At 40.1% G+C, this 16,698-nt stretch overlaps 1 long non-coding RNA gene across 1 annotated transcript in view; it reads left to right on the top strand.

Moving 5' to 3' along the window:
* LOC130868257 (uncharacterized) overlaps nt 1-16,456 on the top strand; it is a 45,212-nt gene extending 28,756 nt beyond the window's left edge. Inside the window, exon 4 of the long non-coding RNA XR_009056511.1 lies at nt 16,377-16,456. This is a non-coding gene — a long non-coding RNA (uncharacterized LOC130868257). The remainder of the gene's footprint in view (nt 1-16,376) is intronic.
* Nucleotides 16,457-16,698: the final 242 nt, after the last annotated feature.

The raw sequence follows: 16,698 nt of genomic DNA on the forward strand, positions 1-16,698 counted from the left end.
TCTTATAGCCAGAGATAGAAGAGAGAGGTCACTGCCTTGGGAGATAAAGTCACAGCTCTCCACAGTCTACTTTAGGTCTGGTAGCCCATCTAGGTAAAATAAAAAGTAATAGAACAGTTTTCAAGAGAGCTGGTATAAAGAAAATAACTTCATTCAACAGGAGTATAGACAGAAAACTTAAGTTTTGTTTGAAATTTCATAAGCTTAGTTCATTTTGAGATGTTTTAGTTACTCAGGTTTGTCTCTTGGAACAGAAACCACATAGAATATAATTCCTTGTGGTTTTAAATTGTGTATATGAGGCATGTAATATTTAAAATATTGTTACTTTATAGTGTTTCCTTAAGGAAGATTGGATTTGCTATGAACTTTAATTTCACACAGACTGAACTAAACCTCTAAGTCCTGCTCAGCCTAAAGTGTGACATGCTGAAACAAAATGGCAGCCATTGAGCAGAGATTTAATTTCTTTCGTAGCTGGGATGTAGTATGCAGTTGTGGATGGCTAAGTGCTCTTTAAAAGCTGTTGTGAACACAGCCAAAAAATAAAGTTGAACCACTGACTACAGCCAAGTTTTGTTGAAAAATCCAATTAGTATTCACTCTGCGCAATGGTTGCCTAGTTATAAATTGCATAGAATCCAACAAATTGAATGACACTTCACCATTGTTTAGGTCATAGGTTCCTAATATGATTGCTACATAGGAGTATGTAGCTGCTTGTAATAGTCTTTCATTGGAAATTTGAGATTTCAAAAGACTATTGTCCTTCCAATTCGAAGGTTCTTGTGGAGCTGAGTTTGTGAGTTAGTATGCAAGTGTCTCCTCTCCCTTCATGCTGTCATTTGTAGTGTTTAGGAGAACCCCTGAGATTAAAGTGCTGGTTAAAAATGATTTAAGTTGAAAGTTTCTTTTTCATTGCAAGCATATATGATGATTTGGTACCAAGACCAGGGATTACACTCCTATTGGAACATATACTTATATTTTCTTACAAATTGTGTTTGAATTAATGAAATAGTAGCATATTTGTATATAAATGGAACCCATAGAAAGGCAGAAAAAACAGAGAAATAAAGATAGCAGAAGTAAAATTTCAGACTAACGCTATAAGGTATCAATAATTGTAATTAAATGGAAACAGAAATGTACTACAAATAAGAGGCATGATATTTGAGAATAGATAGCAATACTTGATACAAAAATGTGCTAGCTACAGAACGAATAGCAATACACATCACAAAAACTGTGCTATGTGAAAAAAAATCCTTAAATAATAAAATAATAAAATAATAAAAGGACATAGGGGCTGATGAGATAGATTAGAGAGAAGCCATTTGCCACCTAACGACATGAGTGAAATCCCTAGAACCCCCTATGATAGAAAGAGAGAGGTAAATCCTGCAAGTTGTCCTCTAACCTTCACACACACACACACACACACACACACACACACACACCTGAGCACTGAAAGCTGAGAGTGCTGGTAGCAAACACAACTCTTCAGTTTGACATGGCCACAGACAGAGAAGGACCATGCTCTCAAAGGTATGCTTCACAGACTGTCAACAATATCTCATGTTCATGACTTAAATGGTACAATTCGGCCCATTCGAGCTAAATGGATTTTGATGGGTTTTGAACATTAAATTAATAATGTTGTGGAGAAAAACTCAGGACTTTAAATGAGGATGCCTTATAATTTCTATGTTCTATGGATGTGAATTTCTGAGGCTAAGAAGGAAGATGCTAAAGCTGCCCTACAAAATTTCCGTTCTCAGATTACTCAATAAGACATTAATGTAGGTTTCCCTGGGCTGACTTTTACAGATGTAACTTAAGACCTGAGTCAGCTGACCTTAAGATTACCCAGGAATGTGTGACCGAACCAGAATAGCCATTTCAAAGTAGTTTCATTGTCTTAGCAGCAGAAGGGTAAGTGAAAGAAATACAACTCATGAGAATGATTCAAAACTTGCTGGTTTTGAAGGCAGAGAGGGCCATGCACAGAAAATAGAAAGAAGTCTCTCAGAATTAAGGACCTCAGACCAATAGACAGAGGAGAAATACCCTAGTCCTACTATATGATGGGCAATATTCCAGCTGAGTTTACAGTTTGGGCTGTAGTTAGTGGGCTAGAATGATCATTAATCCTCTTTTTAGCAACCGTTTTGAATCTAAAAATTGCTAGTACACTAGTGAGGCATGCATTAGGATGTATCTGTGAGGGAGTTCCTAGGGAGAATTAACTAAAGCAAAACATCACACCTTGAATGTGTAATTCACCATCCCATGGGATCGGGCTGGGGGCTGGACTGAATTACAAGGGGAGAAGGGGAAAGGCAGCTGAGAAATGGCACTCCCCTTTCTCTGCATCCTTCCTTTTTGCAGAAGTGATGAATCTATAAGGAGATGTGGAGTCCCAATCACATACCTTCCTATCAGTGAACCAAAATCAACCTTTCCTCCTCAAAACACTTTTTGCCCAATGTATTTTTTCCAGCAATGAGAAAACTAACATAACTTTTTTTTTTTTTTTTTTTTTTGGTTTTTCGAGACAGGGTTTCTCTGTGGTTTTGGAGCCTGTCCTGGAACTAGCTTTTGTAGACCAGGCTGGTCTCGAACTCACAGGGATCTGCCTGCCTTTGCCTCCCAAGTCAGAGGCGTGCGCCACCACCACCCAATTATCTTACTTTTACTCGGTGGCTGTGTGGTTGTGTGGCTGGGTAGCTGGGGGGAGGGGTGGCTGGCCCCTAGTGTCCCCCTCCCTTGTTCATGCTAGGGTGTGTGCACATCATTGATTTGGTTGTTCTATCTTAGCATATCTCATGCATCTATGGCTAGGCCGTGAATTACACTGCTTTGAGAATATGAAATATAGGGCATGGTGTTAACAGTGGCACACACCTTTAACCCAGAAGAAAGGAGGCTCTCTCTGACCTCAAGATTACTCTGGTTTGCATAGTAAGCTCCAGGGCAGTCATGACTACAGAATGAGATCATGTCCCACCTTACACACACACACACATGCGCGCGCACACACACACACACACACACAAAGAAACGAAAATGAGAAGAGAAATGAGAAAGAAAAGTGATATAGGCAGTACCTCTAGGATCCATAGTTCTCTGCACTGAGCTGAGGCCTGAGTGTTGAGGCTCCTAAAGCTTCAGAAAAGCACCAACAGGCCATTTCTACACTAGAGGCTGACTATGTGAAGCACAAGGCAGAGGAGCACAGGAATCTTTACTTTTTCTAGTGACGATAGCTCTTTGGTGATGTATGTCACAAATTCACAGCTTCCTGGAGAAAAATAGTAAACTTAACATGTTTAGTTAATAGTTAAACCTAACAGTGAAGTAGTTAAACCTAACACTGTTCACAGAAAGACACTGGTCCTGGCACTCAGGAATCCCCGTACCGGATGCATGGTGAGGGCAAGAAACTGAAGGACAGCTATAGAACTTGCCTCTGACTGATGGGCATCCCAGAATTTATTGTCTTTTTGTCCAAATGAACTTGAGATATCACATGTCCCTAAATAATGACTTCAGGAGAATGGTAAAGGTGACTTTCTTTAGGCTTTTTTTTTTTTCACTTTTTGAGACAGGGTTTATCTGTGAATCCTTGGCTGTCCTGAAACCCACTCTGTAGACCAGGCTAGCCTCCAACTCACAGAGATCCACCTGCCTCCGTCTCCCAAAGGCATGTACCAGCATGCCTGGTTTCTTTAGGATATTCTTGTAAGGCAGAGACATTTACACATTCAGAGACTAACAAGGGTGAGGCATATATTCAGAAATTTTGGTCTCAACAATATCAGGCCATTTTTTAATTTCTCATTTTCTTTTATCACTTCCTCAAACTGCCATTTCTCATTCCGAATTCTTGGATCTACTTAACCAAATGAGATTTTTTTTCCACCTCTCCCTCTCCCTCTCCCTCCCTCCCTCCCTCCCTTTCTTTCTGTGTCTGTCTCTCTTGATTGTGTATGTGTGTATTTTAGCACAGGAATAGTGTTTTCTTGCCGTCTGTATATCTAATTTCTACAGGCTTATAACTTGACTGATCTCACTATTTCTCAAAACCATTGCCATTGAAAGCAATGTAAATCACTCCTCAAACACACCATAAATGATTTCAAATAGAAATGTTCACATGATATAGCATTTAACCCTTTTACTTTTCATATACAATTGCAATGCCATTAGACTTTGGAGTAATAAGGAGGACCAAAACCTGGTTCTGCATGGCCTGGCTAAGGACAAGCCTGTATAAGAAAGGACTTTATTCCACAAAGTGGGTGAGCTTCAGAAATGCACAGAGATAATATTAGGGTATCCGAAGAACGCAGAGAAAAGGGTGGGCAACCCAGCAAGGCAAACAGAATGCAGCTCCAGCTGGGCTACTCACCAAATGGGAGAAAGGAAACAGATGTTCTGAAAGGCAAGCAGATGAGCCTGGTGCAAATCCATTGGCAGGACTGTGCTTGAAGCAAGTCCACAGAGCTCAGGAGCCTCAAGTCATGCTGAGAGTTTGGTGACACGGTGTTTCCTCCAGCAGATGAGTTAGCAAAGAATAGAGATCTCATTTTGCCAGTCTATATGACAGTGCTGAGATACCACATTGAGAAAGAATCCATCATTTAAGAATGAGCTCCCCGCCCCAGTCGGTGGGGGGTCAGTACTGAGAACAAGGAACAACCACAAGTCAGGGAACCCCAGGGCATGACACAGCCCTGAGTGGTAGCTGTGGGAAGTGGGGGACAGGGGGCCCAATATTACCATGCAAAAGTGCAGATGGCTCAACTTAAGGAGTGAAGTATGTAGCCTTGCCCCCAGTGGCCTGGAGCAGATCTCATAAACTGAAAAAAACACAGTGACCATTTGGTAGCCCTGAGTCTGAGGTGAGCAAGTGCACCATCTTCTTGAGCCATCTGTCTACTCTTCACTCATACAGAGCCTGACAACTCTGAGGACATGCTGCAACGGGATATTTGTACTTAGGAGATACTGAATTATGAAACCAGCTTCTCGGCCCATAAAAAAAAAAAAAAAGCATCTCAGTTGTTGTGGTTGCTTTTCACATTTCCAACACACTTAGGAGACAGTGCCTCAGACAGAACATTAGCCACGCGAGAAGACATGATCTCGGAAACTTTGAGAGGGTCAGAGAACCTGCCTAGCCCACACACTGTAGAGCTAAGGATGGGCAGCACTGACCCCTGGTATGTAAAGAAGGGAAACTATATGCGATGAAGATAGCTGTAATGTGCACACATCACAGGCTCAACTGCAGCATAATCCATAGCAAAGACAAAAGCTTTTCACATTCAACTGACTCTCCTCCATTGGTCATATAATTGGCAGTAGTTGAGTTTCGAAGTTTGAGAAAGAAGTTTGTCCAATACATTTGTTAGCTTTTTTTCTTCCTATTTTACCCATGTATTTCTCCATTTGTTTTGTTTGTTTCTTTATTTTAACTGCCTCTGGTGCATCTTCTTAATTAGTCCTTGATGTGGGAGAACCCAGACCATTATGGGCAGTACCACCCCTGGGGAGGTGCTCCTAGGTTGTAGAAGAAAGCAGGCTGAGCAAACCATGGAGAGCCAGCCAGTTAGCAGTGTTCCTCTGTGGCTTCTGCTCAGTTCCTCCCTCCAGGCTCCTGCCTTGAGTTCCTGCTTCAACTTCCCTTCATGATGGACTACAAGCTGTAAGATGGAATAACTCTGTCCTCCCCAAGTTGTTTCTGATCGGTGTTTCATCACAGCAACAGAAAATGAAACAAGATACTGTGATAATGAAGTAGTACTGAATGCTTTCTTAGGGGAAAAAAAAGCCCATGGCCAGCCCAAGTACCACTTCTTCCAAACCTTTAGGGAGTTAATTACCAACATTCCTCAGACTGCTTCACAAAGTAGAAGCAGAAGGCACACACGGAACACACTCTGTAAAGTCAGTATCACTCTGCACTCAAAGCCAGAGAAAGATAAGAAAATGAAAGCTATATACCAATTCCAAATAGCAGTGAACACGAGGATCAAAATTCTCAATAAATTCCTAGCAAATTGAATTCATGACTTCATTAATGTGGTTATGGTAGGATAACCCATGACCAAGTTGGTTTCATCGCAGAGCTGTATGGTAGGTTGTTGTAATAATTAGCGGCGGGGCTGCTTCCCACCGCCACCCGGCTAGCTTTACCCGAAATAATTACACGGAAACTGTATTCTTTTAATCACTGCCTGGCCCATTAGTTCCAGTCTCTTATTGGCTAGCTCTTACATATTGATCTAACCCATTTCTAATATTCTGTGTAGTACCACGAGCTGGCTTACCAGGAAAGATCTTAACCTGCGTCTGTCTGGAGTGGGAGAATCATGGCGACTCCTTACTCGGCTTCTTTCTCCCAGCATTCTGTCTGTTTACTCCACCCACCTAAGGGCTGGCCTATAAATGGGCCAAGGCAGTTTCTTTATTAGTTAACCAATGACCTTCCTCCATCATTTCCCCTTTTTCTGTTTAAACAAAAAAAAAGAAGGCTTTAACTTTAACAGCAAAATTACATATAACAAAACAGTTATCAAGTAAAAATTACAATATTTACATCTATTTTATCTTTATCATAACTAAGGAAAACTATAACTATAACTAACCATTCTTCAACTCCATCAAAGACTCCAGAAGGATATAATATTACCTAAGTAAACAAGAGATTCAAAACTCTAGAAATGACAGAGACATCTCACTGCCTGGACAGTCACCCAAAGTTCTTTTGTACCGTTGGGGCATCCATCTTCAGCCTTCAGGCCCATAGTATCCAGCAGACATTTTCATCAAGCAGGAAATTCCAAAGACAGTTTAGTCACTTTTTGCTGTGTCCTGCAGAATGTCTCGTAGACTCTTTCATGAGTCAGGAACCCCGAAAGACCATCTCACCTTTAGGCAAGTTCAGCAGTCCTCTCTCTGCAGGTTCTTTGTGTCCAGTTTATGCATCAGTCCATGCAAGAGCAGTTTCTTGCCCAAATGGCTATCAAACTCCATAAGGAGCCTCTTCAATGCCCATCTTCCTCTTGAAGTAGCTGGTGCTGCCAGAAGCAGACGTGCCTCATTGTCATGAAAAGCCCTAAGTTATTAAAACATTAAATGCCATATTCTGCAGTCTTTGAAAGATATGAAGAATGTCTATCTAATTGAAATATATCTCTATATCTCTAGAAAATCTAACTAACATGACTACAAGCTTGACTACTGATGATTATCCATTAATCTATATTTCTTAATTATACATTACATTTTTAAATGAACTACACAATCACAATACCTTAATCAAGATTAGAAATATGCATATACATATAACAAAATTGACCTTAAAATCCATACCAATGCAAATTATTCATACCTATATCATTTCCCCCTTTAAATGTAAAAGAACATTTATAAACAATATTTGGGAATATGGGCGCAGTTATTTCTCTCCAAACTGCTTCCTGCTGAATGGGGGCGCTGTATTCAGATCTTTCATGGTGTAACCTTTGTGTCAGGGTCATCTCAGTCGGCAGTTGAGTAAAGTAATTTTTTGAGGGTGTTCACAGCAACCTTTCAGGAGGGCGTGGTCTATCATACCATATTGGTATAGACGCAATCCATAGAGTCTCATCCTCTGTGAAAACAAAAGAAGACCCTCTCCAAAGCATCATATCCTTAGACCCATATTCTGAAATCATAATACCCTTGTATCCATTTTGGTTTAGCTTGGCAGCCCATATAATGAAATGTCTCTCTGTAGTTAGCTCCTTCACAGTGAAAAATTTTAAAGAAAACACAATAATACAAAGAATCCAGACTCTCTGTGAATTTTCCATTTTTACGTGGCTTATTTTTCTTTATTTCTTTTAATCTATAACTATCTGTACTCTGTCTCTTTAAAGACTTTACCCTTTTTTAAAACATTAACTTTATTCTTTATATATATTTTTTTCTCTCTCTCAAGCCTACGTACATTCATCCAACAGTGTCTGAATCAGTTCTATTGTGAATCTGTAATTTTTTTAGTATCCAGGAGCACTTTGTTTTGTGCTTTTAAATCGCTAAGCGCTTAAGAATCTAAGCTGTGACATTCCTAGGTCAAAAACAGGTACTGCCTGCTTGCCCCGCCCAGTCCAACATGGCGGAGCCGCTCGTGCCTCTGATCCTTGCACATTGCACCAGTAGCATGGTGGAGCTGCTTGTGCCTCTGAGCCGCAGCACAAAATGACTTCCTTTTAGGCACACAGTGAGTCTAGTTGCCATCAAACAAATCATAGCACTTTACTCCAAATGCTCCGTTTAAAAGCTCTGTCTCCCGCAGGAGCCAGACAGAGATTGCAATGGCGGCACAGCGCAGAAAGCCGGCATTTTAAAACAGCCAGTTTTTTCCTGTTGCTGAGTCAGGACAATTTCTTTGCCGCACGCAACCCACAAACAGCAAAAAGCTGTCTTAAATTCTCTCTGTGTCCTTTTCAAGCCCTCTCAGGTTTTACATGGAGTTCATTAGCACGTTGGGTGCCACTCTGTTGTAATAATTAGCGGCGGGGCTGCTTCCCACCGCCACCCGGCTAGCTTTACCCGAAATAATTACACGGAAACTGTATTCTTTTAATCACTGCCTGGCCCATTAGTTCCAGTCTCTTATTGGCTAGCTCTTACATATTGATCTAACCCATTTCTAATATTCTGTGTAGTACCACGAGCTGGCTTACCAGGAAAGATCTTAACCTGCGTCTGTCTGGAGTGGGAGAATCATGGCGACTCCTTACTCGGCTTCTTTCTCCCAGCATTCTGTCTGTTTACTCCACCCACCTAAGGGCTGGCCTATAAATGGGCCAAGGCAGTTTCTTTATTAGTTAACCAATGACCTTCCTCCATCAGTAGGTTCAAGGTATGCAAACAATAAATCTAACACAGTACATAAATGGACTCAAGGATAGAATTTACATGATCATGTCAATAGACCAAGACTGACAAAGTTCAGCATTGTTCTATAATAAGAGCCTTCAAGAGACATGAAATACAAGAAACACATCTCAACATAATAAAGACTGTCAATGACAAACTTATAGCAAATACTGTGCTAAATAGGGAGAAACTGGAAGTATTTCCTCTAAAGGCAGGAATGAGCCGAGGGTGCCCACTCTCTTTACTGTATTGAATATGGTCGTGATGGTTTAGCTACAACAAAAAATAATAAGAAAAGAAATAAAAGGTACAGAAATAGGAAATGGAGATGCCAAACTATGCATATCCAAAGAAGATATGATCCTGTACTTAAAAGACCCTAAAGACTCAGTCACAAAACTTGGACCAGACAACCACTTTCAGCAAATGAGGACTATACAAAACCAAAACATGCTTTCCTATATATCCATAATTAACTTGCCATGAAAGACATTAGGGGAAAATATATCACATATGGGATTAATAGCTAGAATTACAATCCAAATATCCCTAATAGGGGATTAGTACATAGAATACATTTTTAGAAACTTGAGAATTAAACACACACACAATCAAATTATCAACTATTAAATGGATTAATGAACTGAATTGACACTTCTCAAAAGAAGTAAAATAGCAAAAAGTATTTGAAAAAGTTTTTAAAAGTTAGCCAATTAGAACTCCCTGTTTAAAAGCAGAGTATAGTTTAAGCCGAATGTTATAATTAATGTATTATGTGTATTCTTATGTGCTGAGATTCTTCACTAATGAAATACAGTTAAATAGAACTGGGAGATACATTCTTTTGTGTTGGAGATAGAACTGCCTAAACAGTGTTATTCAGCATCCATAATTAATAATTTAAAGTTCTCAATGTATATTATTTCAGGGCTGACTACTTAAGGGGCTCATCCCTAGGGAAGACTAATTCTCCCTCTCTCAGCAGCCATTGGCTGATTGTAGTTCTTGGTCTGGGGGTGGAAGCCTGTGAGATTTCCCCCTTACACTTCAGTATATATATCTACTAGTATTGTCCTTGTTCGGGTCGTGGTTAGGTATCTGTATTGCTGAGGTGTCATGGGTAGAAAGGGAAGGGGGGATTATGTAAATATATTTTAATTTTAGAAGTTAAAAAAGTATCAATCAAAAAAATTTAGCCAATTAGAACTGCTTTGGGACTTCATTTCATCCCAGTCAGAAGGTCTCAAGAAAACAAAAAACAATAGATGCTAGTGTGGGTATGGAAAAAAGAGGAAGCCATACTCAATGCTAGAAATTAGAGGCTGGAGAGATGACTCACCAGTTAAGAGCACTCACTGGTTTCTCTTCCAGAGGACCAGGATTCAATCCCAAGCACCCACATGGCAGCTCACAACTGTCTGTAACTCCAGTTCCGGGAGATCTGATGTCCTCTTCTGGGCTCTGATATATTTGCAGGCAAAACACTCATACACATAAAACAAAAAGTATTCTTTAGAATTCTGGAAATAGGGGCTGGAGAGATGGCTCAGTGGTTAAGAGCATTGCCTGCTCTTCCAAAGGTCCTGAGTTCAATTCCTGGCAACCACATTGGGGCTCACAACCATCTGTAATGAGGTCTGGTGCCCTCTTCTGGCCTGCAGACATACACACAAACTATTGTATACATAATAAATAAATAAATATTTTTTAAAAAAAGAAATCTGGAAATAGAACTATCATATTACCCTGCTACACTACTCCTGGGCATATATCCAAAGATATTTTCATATCCATTTTTTGCCACTCTATTTACAATAGCTAAGAACACCAATCATCCTTGATGTCTATCCACTGTTCTGTGGTTAAAGAAAATGTAGTATATGCACCTCTAGAAAATGTTTCAGCTATAAGGAAAAAATAAATAAATCCTGGCATTTTCAAGAATAAGGGAAAAATTAGAAATCATATTGAATGAAATATGCCAGCCTCAAAAAGACAGATACTGCATATTTATCTCATATTATACCACCAAGATTACAAATTGTGCGCAGGGGCATGGAGGTAAAAATGGACCCTAGAAGGGTGAGGGAAATGAAATGCCATGAAAGGAGAAGGGACTTGGGGAAAGAAAAGGACCACTAACCATGGAGAACGAGAGGAATGGGAGAGGACAGTAAGGAAACAGTGAACAAGAGCAAAGTACAAGGCCTGGAAGGACGCCTCAGTTGTTAAGAGCACTGGCTGTTGAGTTCAATTCCCAGCAACCACATGGTAGCTCACAACTATCTGTAATGAGGTCTGGCGCCCCCTTCTGACCTGCAGGCATGCATACATGCAGAGGAGCATTGTGTTCATAATAAATAAATAAATCTTTTTTTTAAAGAACACAAAGTATAATAACATATGTGTATAAAAATTCCAGTCAAGTGGTGGTGGCTCACACCTTTAATCCCAGCACTCGGAAGGCAGAGGCAGGTGGATCTCTGGGAGTTCAAAGCCAGAGTGAGTTTCAGGACAGGCTCCAAAGCTACACAGAGAAACCCTGTCTCGATACTCCTCCCTCCCCCGCCAAAAGAAAAAAGAAAAGAATTCCAAATGATACCAGTACCAAGTTTGTAACTTAAAAGTTAAGAAAGTTGGGCAGTGGTGGTGCACACCTTTAATCCCAGCACTCAGGAAGCAGAGGCAGGTGGATCTCTGTGAGTTCGAGGACAGCCTGGTCTACAAGAGCTAGTTCCAGGACAGGCTCCAAAGCTACAGAAAAACCCTGTCCCAAAAAGTTAAGGAAAAGTGTCAGGCCTTGGTAGTGTGCGCCTTTAATTCCAGTACATCTGGAGACAAAGGCAAATGGATCTCTGAGAGTTGGAGGCCAGCTCTACAGAGTGAGATCCAGAACAGAGATCCACACAGAGAAACCTGGTCTTGAAAAGCAAAAACAAAACACAACAAAAATTAAGCAAAGTATACTAATTTAAAAAAAAATAAAACTGGTCTTTTCTAAGGGAAACAGAGGAGCAAGTGACTCTGGGGGAGCGGGGAGGTGGGAGCAACTGGGAGGGGTAGATGGAGAGGAGGCCATGGTCAAGATGTGTTATATGAGAGAAGAATGAACAAAAAGAAAAGTATGTAAAGTAATAAAAATGACATTAATTGAATGTCCTCCTTATATATCATAGATTACTCAATTACACAAAAATATTATTCTGCTTTTTGTATGCAACTTTCTATGTTGCATGTTTACTTGCGACTGAGTAGATATTCAGGTCTTTTATGCATGAGCTATATTTTTTGTATTTTTAAAAATAGAAATTGATTGAAAAGAATTTATTGTAGTCCCTAATTTATAGCATGTACTCAAATTTGAATTTTCATTATTTGTATATCTCAATTATCAATAACTAAAAGTTAATGACATTTGATATTATGCAATTTTTATATGAAACAAAGAGCAATAGCACACAAGTACGAAGTAAGAGATTTCAGAAAATGTATTTAATGTGTATTTTTGTAGATTTTCTAACATTTTATGTTGGTATATTATATATTTATGCATATATATGTAACAATAATACACAAAGAAAAAGAGTCAATCCATTTGAGAGGGAGTGAAGAGAGGACATGGAAGAGACTGGAAAGAGGGGACATAGGAAGGGTTAAAGGAAGGAAAGGGAAGGGGAAGTGATGTAATTGTATTTTAATTACTATTTTTTTGAGACAGAATCTCACTATGTAGTTCTGACTCTTCTGGAACTTGCTGTAGATCAGGCTGGCCTTGAACTCCCAGAGATCCACCTGCCTCTGCCTCCTGAGTGCTGGGATTAAAAGCATGCACCACCACATCCAGTTCAATTTTTTAATGAAAAAAAAGTAAAGCATTATTATGAGTTTCCTTGTGAATAAAAATTAACTGACATATATAATTTTGTATTTACAATTTCATACTTCTTCTTAAAGCAGTATCTCTATAAGCTTCAGGTTTACTTTCCAGAGTCTGCTGAGGTGTGGTGTTTGAATGGTATGTATAGGGGTAGTGTACAACTTTCTCTTCTATGCTTTTAATTTGCAAAGATTTCGTGAGAATCTATTTTACATATATATTCATGTGTGCATGTGGTGTATGTGCATGTGAATATGTGTGTTTTTGTGTATATGAATGCAGGAGTGCAACATAAAGTATTGAGAAGAATGCAGTCTCCAGGTATAAGACAAAATGAATAGATTTTGCTGTGTTTCGGGCAAAACTAATTACTAGGAATTTTTTTAAATACAGTTTAGAATGAACTTATTTGATCAATACATCCAGTGTCTAAACAATAGATAATCCTTGTAGTTAGTTTGCTAGTCATTGGCAGCACATCTTTGTCAGAGAACAACATTCCTAATTTTAATAAGACTTACAGGGTTTCCACCATTTCAGATTCTTGGAATGATTTATGTATTTTTTCCCATTTGGTTTGGACTAATTTTTGATGGGGGTGGGTTTTGTATTTATCTGTTGCTTTCATTGGTTAATTAATAAAGAAAACTGCTTGGCCCTGATAGGACAGAAAATTAGGTAGGCGAAGTAGACAAAACAAAATACTAAAAAAAAAAAAGCCAAGTCAGTAAGTCGCCATGATTCTCCCACTCCAGACAGACGCAGGTTAAAATCTTTCCTGATAAGCCAGCTCATGGTACTACACAAAATATTAAAAATGGGTTAAATCAATATGTAAAAACTAACCAATAAAAGGCTAAAACTAATGGGCCAGACAGTGTTCAAAAAAATACAGTTTCCGTGTAATTATTTCGGGGCATAAACTAGCCATGTGGGCGGCTGGGTGCCGGGGACACAGCCCTGCCGCTTTTATTACAACAAATTTTAGTTTATTATGTATATTCTGCTCATTGTCTTTCTTCTCATGTATCCCAGGCTGACTTTGTAATATATATACATACGAAGACAACCTTGAACTTCTGATCCTCCTGCCTCTACTCCTAGTGATGGCATTACAGGCAGGGCTACCACAGCCATTTTGGGGGAGGGTATTGTTATCATTTTTGTTATTGTGCATTGTGTTGCTGGGGATCAAACCCAGAGCTTCGTGCATGTTAGGGAAGTACTCTACAACTTAGCTATATCCCCAGGCTCAATTTTTTTTATTTATTTATTTTTGGTTTTTCGAGACAGAGTTTCTCTGTGGCTTTTGAGCCTGTCCTGGAACTAGCTCTGTAGACCAGGCTGGTCTCGAACTCACAGAGATCCGCCTGCCTCTGCCTCCTGAGTGCTGGGATTAAAGGCATGTGCCACCATCGCCCGGCCCCCAGGCTCAATTTTAATATTTAGTAGATTTAATGTTTTATTGGTGTATATTCATTGTACACAGTATGGAGTTTCATTAAGTGTGTGTGTGTGTGTGTGTGTGTGTGTGTGTGTGTGTGAAAGAGAGAGAGAGAGAGAGAGAGAGAGAGAGAGAGAGAGAGAGAGAGAGAGAGACTGGGTGCATTTGTGCAGTGCATCCACATGAGGGTAGGAACAAATGCCCATGAATGCATGAGGGGAAGCCAGAGAAAGACCTTTAGATCATCCTTATTTTTTAAGACAGGGTCTCTCACTGAATCAGCAACATGCAGTTTCATCTAAGGTGGCTAGCTAGCAAGCTCCTGGGACCCACCTGTGTCTTCCCCTCAATGCTACTGCTCCAGGTGTGAGGGCCATGCCTGGATTTGTGTGATATTAGAACTCGGGGACTCATGCTTGCAGAGAGTGTTCTTACACGCTCCACATCCACTGAGCTCCATAAGGACATTTGCATGCAAATATATAAGGTACTTGTTTAGACAATAGTTTTAATAATTATTTGAGAATTTTGTACAGTGTAGTTTGGCCAATTTCACCCTAACCCGCCCCCAACTCCTCCCATAACCACTCTTTACTATCCCATCCCTTCCCACTCAATTTTGAGTAGTCTTCTCCTCCTCCTCCTCTTTCTTCTTCATCTTTCTCCATTAAGGTCAGTCTGCGCAGCCTAGCTAGTCTCCAGAGTATGGTCTACAGTGGTGTGTGGTCAACCTTGCTTCATTTAAGAGAACTAACTCTCTCTCGCCTGGTGGGATTTTGTGCCCACCTTCCCATCTTTGTCCTAGCATTTTGTTTGGCTGGAGCTTGTGCAGTCCGTCGGTCACAATTGCTGTGAATCCATATGTACAACTACTCTGTTGTATCTGGAAAACAGTTCCCTTGATGTTATCAACCACCTCTGGTGATTCCTTCCACTGCTTCCACAAAGATCCCAGAGCCTTGGCCATTTGTGTGTGTGTGTGTGTGTGTGTGTGTGTGTGTGTGTGTGTGTGTGATATGTAAGCCCCTTTAGTGCTTAGCACAACACAGTCTCTTATTCTCTGCACATTGGCTAGCTGGGAGTCTGTGTGTTAACTGCCATTTACTGTAAGGAGAAGCTTCCCTGATGAGGGCTGAGAGATGCTCTGCTCTGTGGAAATAGCAAAAAAAAAAAAAAAAAAAAAAAAGTACGACCTATCTGACTCAGGATTTTGGCCCCTTTAATGGTGACAGGTATGGACAGCATTTCATGGAACAGGACTTAGATCCGATGAGAAAGTGCTTAGTTACTCTCGTAACATTTGCGCCACCATCACACCAGAGGTCATATCTGGTTAGACCAGTCCTTGTAGCTTCACAGATGGCTGGTACTGTGGGTTTACTTTTCTCTTCTAGCAGTAGGCATAGCACCTTCCAGTGCCATCAAAGTCAGCCAATAGGGATGAAGGTTCCAGGTGAGTACCACCATGATTTCTCCATGTTCGGGGACTCAAATGTGCAGTGTCTGTAACAGTCAGGTCGTAATCAGCAAGTTCTGGAGTCAAGAGTACTGGAATTGTCTATTATTCTGGGGGGAGGACTATGTGACCCCCACTGGCCAACAATTTAAAAAGAGGTAACCTATTCCTGGTGTTGGGGATTTGTTTGCTAGCATGAGATGTCTCTTTGGGGTATTGTACCTCTATTGTAGGAAAATTCTAACAAGACTTTATATATCTGTATGGCTATATCTTATGATACTTCTATGATGATAGATTTCCTTATGGCTTTTTCACAAGGCATTTAATGTTAGTTATCCCTCCTCATATTCTGTCATCTGCCCTCCCCTTCCATGTTCCACTGCAGTGTAATGCTTCTTGTTCCATTATACACCTTTAACTTTTTATAGCACTGTGTTCTAACTCCCTTCTCTTGAAAGACCCTCCTCCTAATGGCTCCTTACTAAATTCCTGACCTCTGTGGGTATTCCAAATGAACTACCACTATCTAAACGTTCAAAGCTAATATCTAGAAATGATAAGAAGCATGCCACGTTTATCTTTCTGTGTCTGGGTTGCCTCATTCAGAATGATTATTTTCAGCTCCTTCCATTTACTTGTTAATTTCATTCTTTTAACAGCTGAATAATATTCCATTGTGTACCACATTTTCATTATCAAATCATCAATTGATGGATGTCGTGGCTGTTTCCATTTCCTGGCTATTGTGAGTAAAGCAGCAGTGAATATAGATGAATGCGTATCTCTGTAATAGGATCTAGAATCCTTTGGGTAATCCAGGAGGGGTATAACTGGATCGCGTAGTAGATCTATTTTCTATTTTTTGAGAACCCCCACTCTGATTTCCATAGTGGTCATGCCAGCTTGTACTCCCCCAAGCAGTGTATAAGTTGTTTCCTTTTCCCCACATTCACACCAGGATATATTGTCATTTGTTTATTT

This window comes from Chionomys nivalis, chromosome X, assembly GCF_950005125.1.
Source record: "Chionomys nivalis chromosome X, mChiNiv1.1, whole genome shotgun sequence".
NCBI classification, from domain to species: domain Eukaryota; kingdom Metazoa; phylum Chordata; class Mammalia; order Rodentia; family Cricetidae; genus Chionomys; species Chionomys nivalis.